The sequence below is a fragment of the Dromiciops gliroides genome, chromosome 1 (genome assembly GCF_019393635.1).
Source record: "Dromiciops gliroides isolate mDroGli1 chromosome 1, mDroGli1.pri, whole genome shotgun sequence".
Lineage (NCBI taxonomy): Eukaryota > Metazoa > Chordata > Mammalia > Microbiotheria > Microbiotheriidae > Dromiciops > Dromiciops gliroides.
The window spans coordinates 85,761,370-85,773,495 of NC_057861.1; the positions used below are offsets into that span (position 1 = coordinate 85,761,370).

Below are 12,126 nucleotides of genomic sequence, written 5' to 3' on the forward strand. Positions count from 1 at the left end.
TCCCCCCAGTTTCATTATTCTTATAGTTTTAGCTGAGTGGTTTACTTACACAGAAACTTAAATTTTATATAATCAAAATTGTCAATTTTATAGTTTTCTCCCAATTTTTGTCTAATAATGAGTTAATGCCCATTCATTTGGGATCTTACGGTCAACACTAGATGGTAGCTAGCTTTTGGAAAGCTTTAAGTTTGACCAAGGGTTTTTAATTTTATCCTAGAGGAATCAGAGTCAGTCAAGATTTTTGAGTAGGGGAATAACATGATCATATCTGTGTTTTAGGAATATCATTTAATAGCTCTGTGGGAGGTGGAAAGAAGGAAATCAGGGAGCCTTTGGTTATTGCATTAGACTGAGTCTGATTTGATGAGGGCTTTAGTTAACAGTAAATGCCTATGAGTGGATAGAACCAACAAGACTTGATAGTTGATTGGATATTGGGGGTAAGAGTGAAGGAAAAAATCAAGGATTACTACAAGGTTATGAATTTGGGTGCCCAAAAAAGAATTATGACACTCTGATAGAAATAGGAAAGTTTGATAGAAGGGTGGATTTGGGGTTGGGAGTTAGGAGTCTGCTTTTGGATGTGATAAGTTGGAGATAACTCACAAAATCTTCAGGTGCTAGTGTCTATCATTTGCTTTGCCTTTCACCAAGAATAGTGCTCTTCATGATAGAAGCCCTCTGGCTTGATGGCAAAAAGATCTTTGCCATGTTCCAGTGGTCTATAGACAGTGAGCTAGGACCAGAATTGAACAGGAAAGCAGGTTAGATGCTTTGAGGAGTTTGCAGACCTCTTTAAAATGACTCTTAATTTATTCTTAAAGGTAATGTTCATCTTTTTTAACACCAGTTTTCTCTGATGATACCAGCTGAAATTCATGGAACACTGTGTGGTCTCTGAAGAAACAAAGTTGAGTATCACCCAAAGAGATGTGGAGAAGTACTTGAGTGGGCATGATCAGGCTTCCTCCACACGTTTCAGAGAAGGAATTACATAATTGTTCTAGATTCACACAATAGGAAAAGATAGGCTGGTCACACATAAATAGCATGGATAACAAATAACAAATTGATGGTTTATGTGCTCCATTGGTATGATCGGCTTATTGGTTGGATTCATTTTTGTGACATTTAGGGAGCATGTAATGAAAATTACACAAGATGGGCAGATATGGGTGGGTTGCAATTTCATCTTTTTAGGAAATACTTTAATGAAATCCAAGATACATTAGAGTATTATAGACACACATGTTCTAAAGTGATATCTCTGTTCATGCTGAATAATTTACATCTTACATCATAATAAAATTGATAAACTGAAGTTTAATCTCAACATATTTTTGCTCCACACAAGAAAGTAAACCAAACTACAAACTATAATGCCCTTATAATAGTGTGGCCACAGTCTTTGCTATTGAAATCAAAAGAAAGCATTCAGAAAAGGTATGATAGGGAAGGATATTTTCTTTCTGTCATAGTTTAATGTTTTAATTCATCAATTTGGAAGAGCATATCATCTGATACAGCTGATTATATAAATAAGGAACTGAGCCTTTATGTTAATTAAAGAGAATTGTGGAAATGTTTCCTGATTTAATTCCTTTTATGGACTATTGTATATGCTTTTTAAAATCCATTATATTAGAATTTTCTTAACTGTCTAACCTTTGCTTTCTTCCTTTTCCCTCAAAAATTTTCAATATAGTTAACTTATGACTATTCTTTTTTCTTAGTTAGTATTTTATTTTTCCCCCAATTACATGTAAAGATAGTTTCAACATTCATTTTTTTTTTTTTTTTACTATTTTGAGTTCCAATTTTTCCTCCTCTCCCACCTTCCCCTCACCCCTCTTGAAGACAGACAGCAAGCAATCTGATAGAGGTTTTATATGTACAGTCATGTTAAACATATCTCCACATTTAGTCATGGTCGTAAAAGAAGATCAGAACAAAAGTGAAAAACCACAAGAAAGGAAAAACAACCAAAAAAGTTAAAATAGTATACTTCCATCTGCATTCAGACTCCATAAGTTCTTAGTTCTTTTTCTGGATCTGGAGAGCATTTTCCATCATGAGTCTTTTGGAATTGGCTATGACTTTATTCTTTGTTTTTGGTTTTTAATTTGTTTTGGTTTTTGGCAGGGCAATGAGGGGTTAAGTGTTTTGCCCAAGTCACACCAGCTAGTAAGTGTCAAGTGTCTGAGGTCGGATTTGACTCAGGTCCTCCTGAATCCAGGGTCGATGCTTTTCTCCACCGCGCCATCTAGCTGCCCCTATGACTTCATTCTTAACAGAATGGATGTTTTTTTGTTTTCACTGGCCCCTGACACCCCTTGGTGCTAGGGGCTTGAATTAGGGAAAGTGGCCATCTGAATAGTGAGGAGACCAATTTTGAGAGATATTACTAAGGGGGTAAATGAAAAGATTGTGCAATTGATTGGATAAGTGGAGTGTAGGAGGGAAGGAATCCAGGATGATGCCAAGATTGTAAACTTGAGTGACCTGAAAGCATGTTCTTTTAACAGGAAAATTGGCGGGGGGAGGGTTTAGGAAGAGAAAGAATATTATTTTAATTTTCAAAATGTTTAGTTTGAGATGCCCTTAAAGAACATATAGTTTGAAACATCTAACAGACAGTTGGATGGATTTGGCAATACCTGCCTAGAGATTATAATATAATAATGCACGGGAACTAATGAAATCACTGTGTGAGAGAGTGTATAGAGAAAATAGATGGTCCAAGACAGAGCCTCGAGGTATGTCTACAATTAGGAGATGTGATGTGGAAGATGGACTATCCTAGGGACACTGAGAAGTATTCAGACAGATTAGAGAACAACCAAGTGTCACAAAGGACCAGTTTAAGATATCCATGGAACACCTTTGTGATCTGCAATAGGCTATTGGAAATAAGCATTTGAGAGAGTTTCAAGTTTGGAAGTCCACGAAAATTGTACTAGACTTGCTTGACTTCCCCACTGGCAACCTGTTTCCTCAAAAGATTTAAAACATAAAATAGTAAACAATGTGGGGTATATGGCCCCTGGATTAATGGTTATTCAGAAACTATTATTGCCACAAGGAAATAATCCTGCCTTCTAGGGATAGAAATTGAAATCATTAAACCATAGTTGTGCAGAAAAATCTTCCATCTTCTCAGGAAAAAAAAGAGTTCCTGTGTCTTCTCATTCTCGTCATTTTAAATTAGTTCTGTATTCTTTTGGCCCTTACCTCATTTACATATTTTAACAAATTCTAATTAAAAAGCTGTTGAATTTCTGGTGTCTATTGAAACTTTAAGTGAAGTCTTTCTTTATAAGGCTTTGTTAAAATATACACTGATATAGGCTTTCAAGCTTGCATTTTAATGCAGGTGGGAGTAAGCTACATCTATGCTTCTCTGAATTTGAATGGGTTATTTGGGCTGTGCTTTATAAAAATTTTGATAAACAGGTGTGGATAGTAATGAGCTATATTGTAGTTTGTAAGGCTGTTCTGTACAGCTGAAGGCTTTTAAATTGATTTACCACCCTGCTGTCCCTGAAAATGGTTAGATAGTACCCCACAAATTACATGTTTCGTCATTATGACATGATAGAAGAATTGGTTTTTGTTTTCGTGCTTGGAATGTGTAGAGAAAATTGTTAGCTTTCCTTGGCAGCTTTATTTTCTTGTAAATGTTTATTTGGACCTGTATGCATATGTGTGTAATATATATTATGTTTTATGTTGCAATTACTGTAACAGTATATTTTTGACAATAGATTTGATTTTTAGAGTCTTATTGTCATCATCTCATCTATTATTTAAATGCCTTGACTACCAAATTGCTTGAAGATTATATACCCTTAAAAATATGACTTGCTTTTTCATTATTCACTCAGTCAAAACTATAGCTTGGTGGTATTATCTTGACTGGTTCTTAAAATTATTCTACTCAGGGAAGTATTCCTGTATTCTTTGCAGTGTTTATTGGAGAAGAGATCCACAAAGAGATAAAGTTAAGCCATATTCTTTTAAAACATTGAAACATAAATGGACTAACATAAAAGTAGCAAAATAAGAACAACTCAAGGTTATTTTATTCTTCCCATGTTCAGTGACAAAAGAGAAATACTAGTCTGACTGTATTCAAAGGTAGGTGTGTGTGGGGGGGGCTATTTTTTTCCTTAGTGATTTAGAGTTAAATAATAATTGAGTATAGGTGGAAATTTATTTTATTCAACAAATACTTACTAAGTGTCTACGCTATGCTGTGCACTGTGATAGGTACCAAGGGAGATACAAAGATTAATAGACAGATAAAAATAAAGATTAATACAGAGATGAGAACAGTACATTTGAACATAAGTTCACAATAAAATAGAAACAAAATGCTGTGAAATAAAATGTATGTGAATCTGACCTATTTGGGGGTTGGGAGGTGGGAGGCAGGGTGTGGATGGAAGATCAGAGAATGGTTAAATGAAATAAGTTGCTTTTAAGCCCTGACTTCAGGAATATTCACAGCCAGAAAATGGGGGCCTGAAAAACATTCCAGGTATAAGTAATCCAGTGGAATAAAAAGAGAACCTAATTTTACACCAGAAGACCTGGATTCCCATCCTGGTTCTGTTCTTTAACTTGAGTCTTGAACAAAACACCTTCTCTAGGGCTCAAGTTCCATATACAAATGAGGGGTTTGGACTATGTGGTCTGTAAGGGCTTATCCAGCCCTGCCAATTTATGACATTGAGTAACATTGTGAGCTAAGACACGGAAGTGTGAAATTCACATGAAGTATGTTTGGAGAAGGTGCAAGTTAGTATTCAATTTGACATGAGTCTAGATTCGGTGAGGAATTAATTGTATCATGAGAATAGACTGAAAAGGGGAAATTGTAGCCAGACTGGAGACCAAAAAAAGGTGGGGGGGCTTTGGAATGTAATAGGTCCACAGTGAGGAGTCACTGAAGGTTTTTGAGCATTGGAGTGGCTCTGTCACATAAGTGTAATAGAAAGAATGGAATTGTTTCTGAAGAATTAGATTAGTGAAAATTATCTTCTTCTTGTAACTTGAGCAGATACAGAGAGGCCAGAAGTTACAGTAGAAGTTGTTGTAGAACAATTTTTGTTGTTGTGTAGTTATTTTCAGTTATGTCCAAGTCTTCATGACCCCTTTGGGGGTTTTCTTGGCAAAAGATACTGGAGTGGTTTGCCATTTCCATCTCCAGCTCATTTTACAGATGAGGAAACTGAGGCAAACAGTTAAATGACTTGACCAGGGTCACTCATCTAGTAAGTGTCTGAGGCCAGAGTAGAAGAAAGGGGCAGCCAGGTGGCGCAGTGGATAAAGCACCGGCCCTGGATTCAGGAGTACCTGAGTTCAAATCCGGCCTCAGACACTTGACACTTACTAGCTGTGTGACCCTGGGCAAGTCACTTAACCCCCATTGCCCTTAAAACAAAAATAAAAAAAAAAACAAAAAATAAAAAAACAGAGTAGAAGAAAGATTAGATTTGTTTTTCTTTTGTGAAAGCATTAGAATTGGAAACTGTTTCATCAGTAATTGAATATCAGAGTTGGAAAGTCCTTAGAAGTTATCTGGTCTATCTTCCTCCTTTTAAATCTGATTCACATCTAAATTTTCTGATTGTAGTTTTGAATGACCAGGCCCTGAAAAATATGATAACCAGTTTACTGCTTTTGAGTATATTATAGTTACTGTGGGCCTCAGATCTACATTCGTGAATGTTAGGCTCATTAGTCAAATTCATGTTCGTATGGCATATAATGGAAAAGAATATTCCTTGGTCTATCTGAACTTCCCAGTATGACCCAGTTATTGCAACCCTTGAGTTCTACCTTGAGACTTTATTTTGCTGTATAATCTTGGGTTCTGAATGTCTGTGCCAGCAGTAATAATCTTTGGTCCTATCTAAAGTGAAAAGACTTTGAATATAGGCACAGTTATAGACTCTTTGTCATCCAAGGATTAGGACACTAATGTCAGAGATGTTCATCACAAAAGATGACATTTTTCAGCTATAACATATGAAGACCATGTCCTAAGGTTTAGAAGAGTTACTATCTTATTTGTCAGTAGGATAGAATACACAGATGAATGAAATCATGAAGTAATGTCCACTGGATTAGATACTGGTATTTTTGGTTGATCAGGTTATCTTTTTTTTCTTTTTTTTTTTTTTACAGGGCAATGAGGGTTAAGTGACTTGCCCAGGGTCAAACAGCTAGTACGTGTCAAGTGTCTGAGGCTGGATTTGAACTCAGGTACTCCTGAATCCAGGACTGGTGCTTTATCCACTGCGCCACCTAGCTGCCCCCAATCAGGTTATCTTAAAGAGAAAATAAGATAATAAATAGACTTGAAGTTTTTTGACAGCTCATTTTATATAAATGCTTTATATATGAGTTTTTAAAAACTCATTTTATATGAATACAGAATTACATAAGGTTGGAGTTGGAACGACCCTCACAGCTAATCTACTTCAACCTGTACCTAAACATATACACAACAGGTGGTCATCCAGTCTTGACCTAAAGTCTAGTGAACAGGAAATTCCCAAAGCAATACATTTTATTTTTGTACAGTTCTGTTCATAGACTAAATCTGTATCTCTTCAGCTCCTACTCATTGCTTGTAGTTTTGCTCTTTGTAGTCATTTAGCAGAGACATAATCCTTCTTTGTGATCGACCCTAAACTCTTCTTTCCAAGCAAAGCATCTCTTTTCCCTCCAACTGGTCCACATTTGGCATGATCTAGAGGCCCTTAACTACCTTAGTTGCCCTGCCCTTTATTTCCTCTATTTTGACAGTGTCCTCTCTAAAATGGGGTACCCCAAAATGATCATGGTATCCACACTTATTCTTATCAGGAAGAGTAGTAAAGCAAGACTATCTTTTCCTTAGTCTTTGACACAACATAACTTGTTACAGCTTTAGTTTGCTTTTGCTTTTGGTCAGTATGTGGTATCTTGTCTAGAGAGCTGGTCTCAGAGTCAGGAAGACCTTGGATTCAAATCCTACCTTTAACACTGTGGTTTTGTCAACTCTTAGAAGTTCATTCAGCCTTTTGCTGCCTTAAATAACTCTTTAAGACAATGAGTTGAACACAAGGTACTCCTTATCCAGGAGTACCGCATATCAGTGAAATCACTGGGCTGGTCTCTGTCCTCATCCCTATCAGAGTGGCTTTTAGGTCAATTAAAATGTCCAGATAATTTTTACATAGACTTCTTTCCACCCTTAACTTCTCCATCTTGTTTTTGTGAAGTTGATATTTTAAATACAAGTATAAGACTTTACATTTGTTCCTATAGGTGCCATTTGTTTTTGTCTAGTGTTCTGTCTTACCAGAATCTTTTTTGACTCCAAACTGAAAGCCTTTGTTTTGGTTCTTTCTCTCTCATTATCATATCATCACGTATGAATTTGATAAATGATGCTGTATTTGTTAATAAATCATTGATAAAAAATTGAACAGAACATACCTATATCCCTAAGGCACTACCTTTTGGAGCTTTTCTGGGTTGACATTGAATTGTTTCTGACTACTATTTGACTGTGGTCATTCAGCAGTTCCATTGCCTCTTCCACACCATTCCATATCTTCTCAAAGACTGATACGAGAGGCTTAGTTAATTTCTCTATAATTTACCTAGCAAAGCTATAACCACTCAATTCCCCTAATGTGCCAGTGCAGTGACCCTATTCAAAAGGAAATAGAATATAGCATGACTTGTTCTTTTTAAAATATATTTTGATTTATTGCATTAAATATTTTGCAATTGCATGCAAAACATTTTTAACACTCATTTTGAAAAATTTTGAGTGGCCCTCCCCCTCTCATTGAGAAGCCAAGCAATATGATATTGATTATATATGTGAAGTCATGCAAAACCTATTTCCATGTTAGCCATGTTGCAAAGGAAAACATATACACCAAAACCAAGAAAAATAAAGAAAGTAAAAGTAGCATACTTTAATTTATATTCAAAGTTCATCAGATTGTTCTTTCTCTTTGGAAATGGATAGTGTTTTTCATCATGGATGCTTTGGAATTGAGCATGACTTGTTCTTTATGAACTATACTGGCTCTTTGTGATCATGACTTCTTTTTCTAGTTGAGGCAATGTGGTATAATGAATGAAGTTCTACACATGGAGTCAGGAACACGTGTTCAGATCTATCCCCCAGTGCTTACTTAGCTGACTGGTCCTGGGAAGTTGCTTACCCCCCTCTTGCAGCTTCTCTTTTCCCCCTCTGTATCTATATGGCTAATAACAGTAGCACACTATATGTTTTATTATGGACATTATGTCAAGTGGCATGATGCTTTTAATAAATTTGGCAAATCTTATAATGCTATAGAACCTTAATTATCTTAAGCTTAATTACTTGACAAACCTTAAAGTAATACTTTAGAAATAATAGTAGTCGGGGCAGCTAGGTGGCGCAGTGGATAAAGCACTGGCCTTGGATTCAGGAGGAACTGAGTTCAAATCCAGCCTCTGACACTTGACACTTAACTAGCTGTGTGACCCTGGGCAAGTCGCTTAACCCTCATTGCCCTGCAAAAAAAAAACAAAACAAAACAAAAAAAGAAATAATAGTAGTAGGGGCAGCTAGGTGGCGCAGTGGATAGAGCACTGGCCGTGGATTCAGGAGTACCTGAGTTCAAATTCGGCCTCAGACACTTGACACTTACTAGCTGTTTGACCCTGGGCAAGTCACTTAACCCCAATTGCCTCCCCCCCCCCCAAAAAAAATAGTAGTAGTAGGGCTAGTCATTATTATTGTGGTGAAACCTTTCTCATGGATGATTTTTGCTTCCTTTTCTTTTAATAATACACCATTTAGGTTAGTTTATTAGATTGTTTTTTCACCCTGAGCTGTAGTTAAATCACTAAGAATTTTCACAAATGTCTTATCTTTTCAATAATTTTCTTGAGTCCAGGCCTAGAATCCATCTAGGAAGATTTAAATACTGTTGTATTACATGGTCATATAGAGTAACTAACTTATTTAGTGCTTATTAACGGCAGAAATGTGCTTTCTTGTCTAATGGAAATTTTTGAACCCTTTTGAAAATAAGTCAAGAAGCATTTATTAAGAGCCTGCAATGAAAGAAGCACCAAAAAAAAAAAAAAAGTCCTTGCTCTCAAGGCTCACAGTCTAATGGTAGAAGCAGTATGAAAAAAAGTATGTACAAACAAGATATATATGTGTATGTATATACACACATATACATATATGTGTTGTGTGTTTATGTATATACATATATATGTATGTATGATGAATTAGAAATAATTAACAGAGGGCAGGTATGATCATTGGGGGAGATCAGGAAAGCTGTGATTTTCACTGGGACGTGAAGGAAGCCAGGAGTTGATGACTGTTGTGGGGAGAATTCCAGGAATTGGGGACATCTGTGAAAATGCATAGAACTAGGAGATTTTTGGAGTATCTTGTGCAGGGAACAAGGAAGGAAGCTAGTGTTGCAGCATAGATAGAGGATGGGGGTGGGGGGAAGTGTATGGGATGTTTAGGTAGGACTAGCATCTCTGGTATGAGGGCTTGCCAAGGCCTTTTCAGGGATGGTCATCTACCTTAGGTATTCACTTGTCACCTAACTTTCATCTGTGGCTCTCAGAAGCTGTAGCATGTTTATCGAACGTGCCCTGGTAAAAATCATCTCTAGAGATGGGCTAAACCAGGTTGAGGGTAACTTACAGGCTTCAAAACTGTTGGTAAATTGGAGATATGTCCACTCCATGTGAAGACTCCCCTTTATGGAACGGGTGGATGAGAACGATCTGTTCCGACAGTGAGGAAGGCCACTGAAGTCGGTGCCGTGGAGCACTTAGAGCTTGGTCAGACCTAGAAGTCATCCACTACCTCACAAGCCATTGCCAGTTATCTTGACTTTTGTCTCGTTGTTGGACTTCTGTGACTCTGCAAGAGAGGCTGACAAATTTGCAACTTTGCCTCAGTTAAATCCATTTCACAAGCAAGTGATGTCATTGGTGCTCTTAAAAATGAAGGCCTAACAACAGGTGAAGGAGGTATGAGGTATAAGAAGACTGGAAAGGACAGAAGATGCTAGTTATAAAAGGCTTTAAAAGCCAAACGGGGGATTTTCTATTTAGTCTTGTCAGTGATAGGAAACAATTCAAGTCTGTTGAATTGGGGAGAGTGACGCGGTCAGACCTGTGTTTAACAAAGGTCAATTTAGCTATTTGAGTGGAGGATGTACTGAAGTGGAAAATAGAGAACATATATTAATTTATTCAATTTTTCTGAGTTTCTTTTTGACAAATAGGGATGATAAGTGTTTTTTACCATTTAGCAGATGGTTTTCCATTTCCAAGTCTCCGAAAGGCTTCTTTCTGATGGTGTGGGACCATAGCTCAGAGAGAGGCCAGGGCTGGATTTATAAAAATGGTAATCATCTGCTTAGACATAATAATTGATCCCAAGAGAGTTAATGAGATTTTCAAGCTAATGATATTGTGAAATATAATATATGCTAAGCATAGAACTTTAAGGGGATCCCCACAGTTCATGGGCATGACATGCATGAAGGATCAGCAAAAGACACATAAGAAGTTGCTTAACAGGAATATCAAGGGAGAGCAGAGCACTAAAAAACAAGAAGGAAGGAGTAGCCAGGAGGAAAGTTGTTCACCAGCTTCAAATGCTACAAGAATGCTGAGGATTGAGAACGAAGGCCTTTTCTAAAGTCAGTTATAATGTCATTCATACATCTTTGGAAAGACCTGTTTCAGTTGAATGATAAGGTTGGAAGCCAGATTGTCGAGGTTTAAAAGAGAATGAGAGGGGAGGGAGTGGAGGCACTTAGAGTGTCTAAACTTCTTTCTCAAGAAGTCTATCCATGAAGGGAGAGAATGATAAAGGACCCTAGCTGTTGAGGGTGATCATATCAAATAAAATCCTTTTTAAGATTAGAGGAGACATTGGTGTGTTTGTCTGAGAAAGAGCCAGTAGATGGGAAAGATTGAAGAGAGACTGTGGGAATGATAATGGAGAAAATCTGTGGAGAAGTCTAAAGGGAATAAGGATCAAGGGTGAATAGAGAAGAGTTGACTTCTGTAAGGAGAAAGAACCCACTTCATGTGAGACTATGAAGGAAGAGATAGTATGGGGAAAACATCTGAGTTATATGAAATGAGAAGGGGGAGAAAGGGTTAGCTCTCAGAGTGAAGTCTTCAGTTAAGAGAGTACAAGAGAATGGGCTTTTGTGGGAAGCATAAAGAAAGAAGAAAAGGTTTACAATAGTTGTTATGGAGCATGGGATAGCAGATTGTTTATTAGGGAGTAAAAAAATGTTTGCCTCGCTGGAGTAGGGCCTATTGAGATTATGTAATATGAACTTTTAGCAGACCCAATCATAGCACCTAAACAGGAGCAAAGGAGACAGATGGGAGTAATTCATTTTTGGCATTAGAAGCAAGCTTGTGATTGAGCCTAGTCAAAAACACTAATGTGGGAGAAGAACAGCAAATAGGCAAGTTTGATTGTACATGAAAGCCTGAAAGGTAGACCAAATCAAGATCATAAAGGGATCTGAATTAATCCTATTCAGTTCCTACTTCTCACCTTTCTTTTTAGTGAGGCAGTTGGGGTTAAGTGACTTGCCCAGGGTCACACAGCTAGTAAGTGTTAAGTGTCTGAGGCCAGATTTGAGCTCAGGTTCTCCTGACTCCAGGGCCAGTGCTCTATCCACTGCACCATCTAGCTGCCCAACTTCTCACCTTTCTTACTCTTATTTTTAGGTGTTCTATTCAAAGCCATTTTTTAGTCATGGGGTGTATCCCACTAATTCTCAGTGAGGCTCGTGAAGTTCATTTTTCCCCCTCTTTGCATGAGGATCTTCAGTTTACCTTTTTTACCTCTACTTTATATAGTTCTGCATATACATTTGTTGTGGTGGAGTTTAGTTTCTGACTCCTTTCTTGCATTTTTCTGGGTAAACTTATTATTGCCAGTCTTCTTCATGAACCGTGATTGCTCCTAAAGATATCAAATCTTGGACTTAATGTAAGAGGTTTTCTTTTCCCTCCCCTATCACTTTGAATCTCGAGTTGTTTTGGTTGAATGTG

At 37.2% G+C, this 12,126-nt stretch overlaps 1 protein-coding gene across 17 annotated transcripts in view; it reads left to right on the forward strand.

Moving 5' to 3' along the window:
* Window positions 1-12,126, forward strand: part of PTK2 (protein tyrosine kinase 2) — a 428,530-nt gene that overhangs the window by 138,882 nt on the left and 277,522 nt on the right. The window lies entirely within an intron of this gene.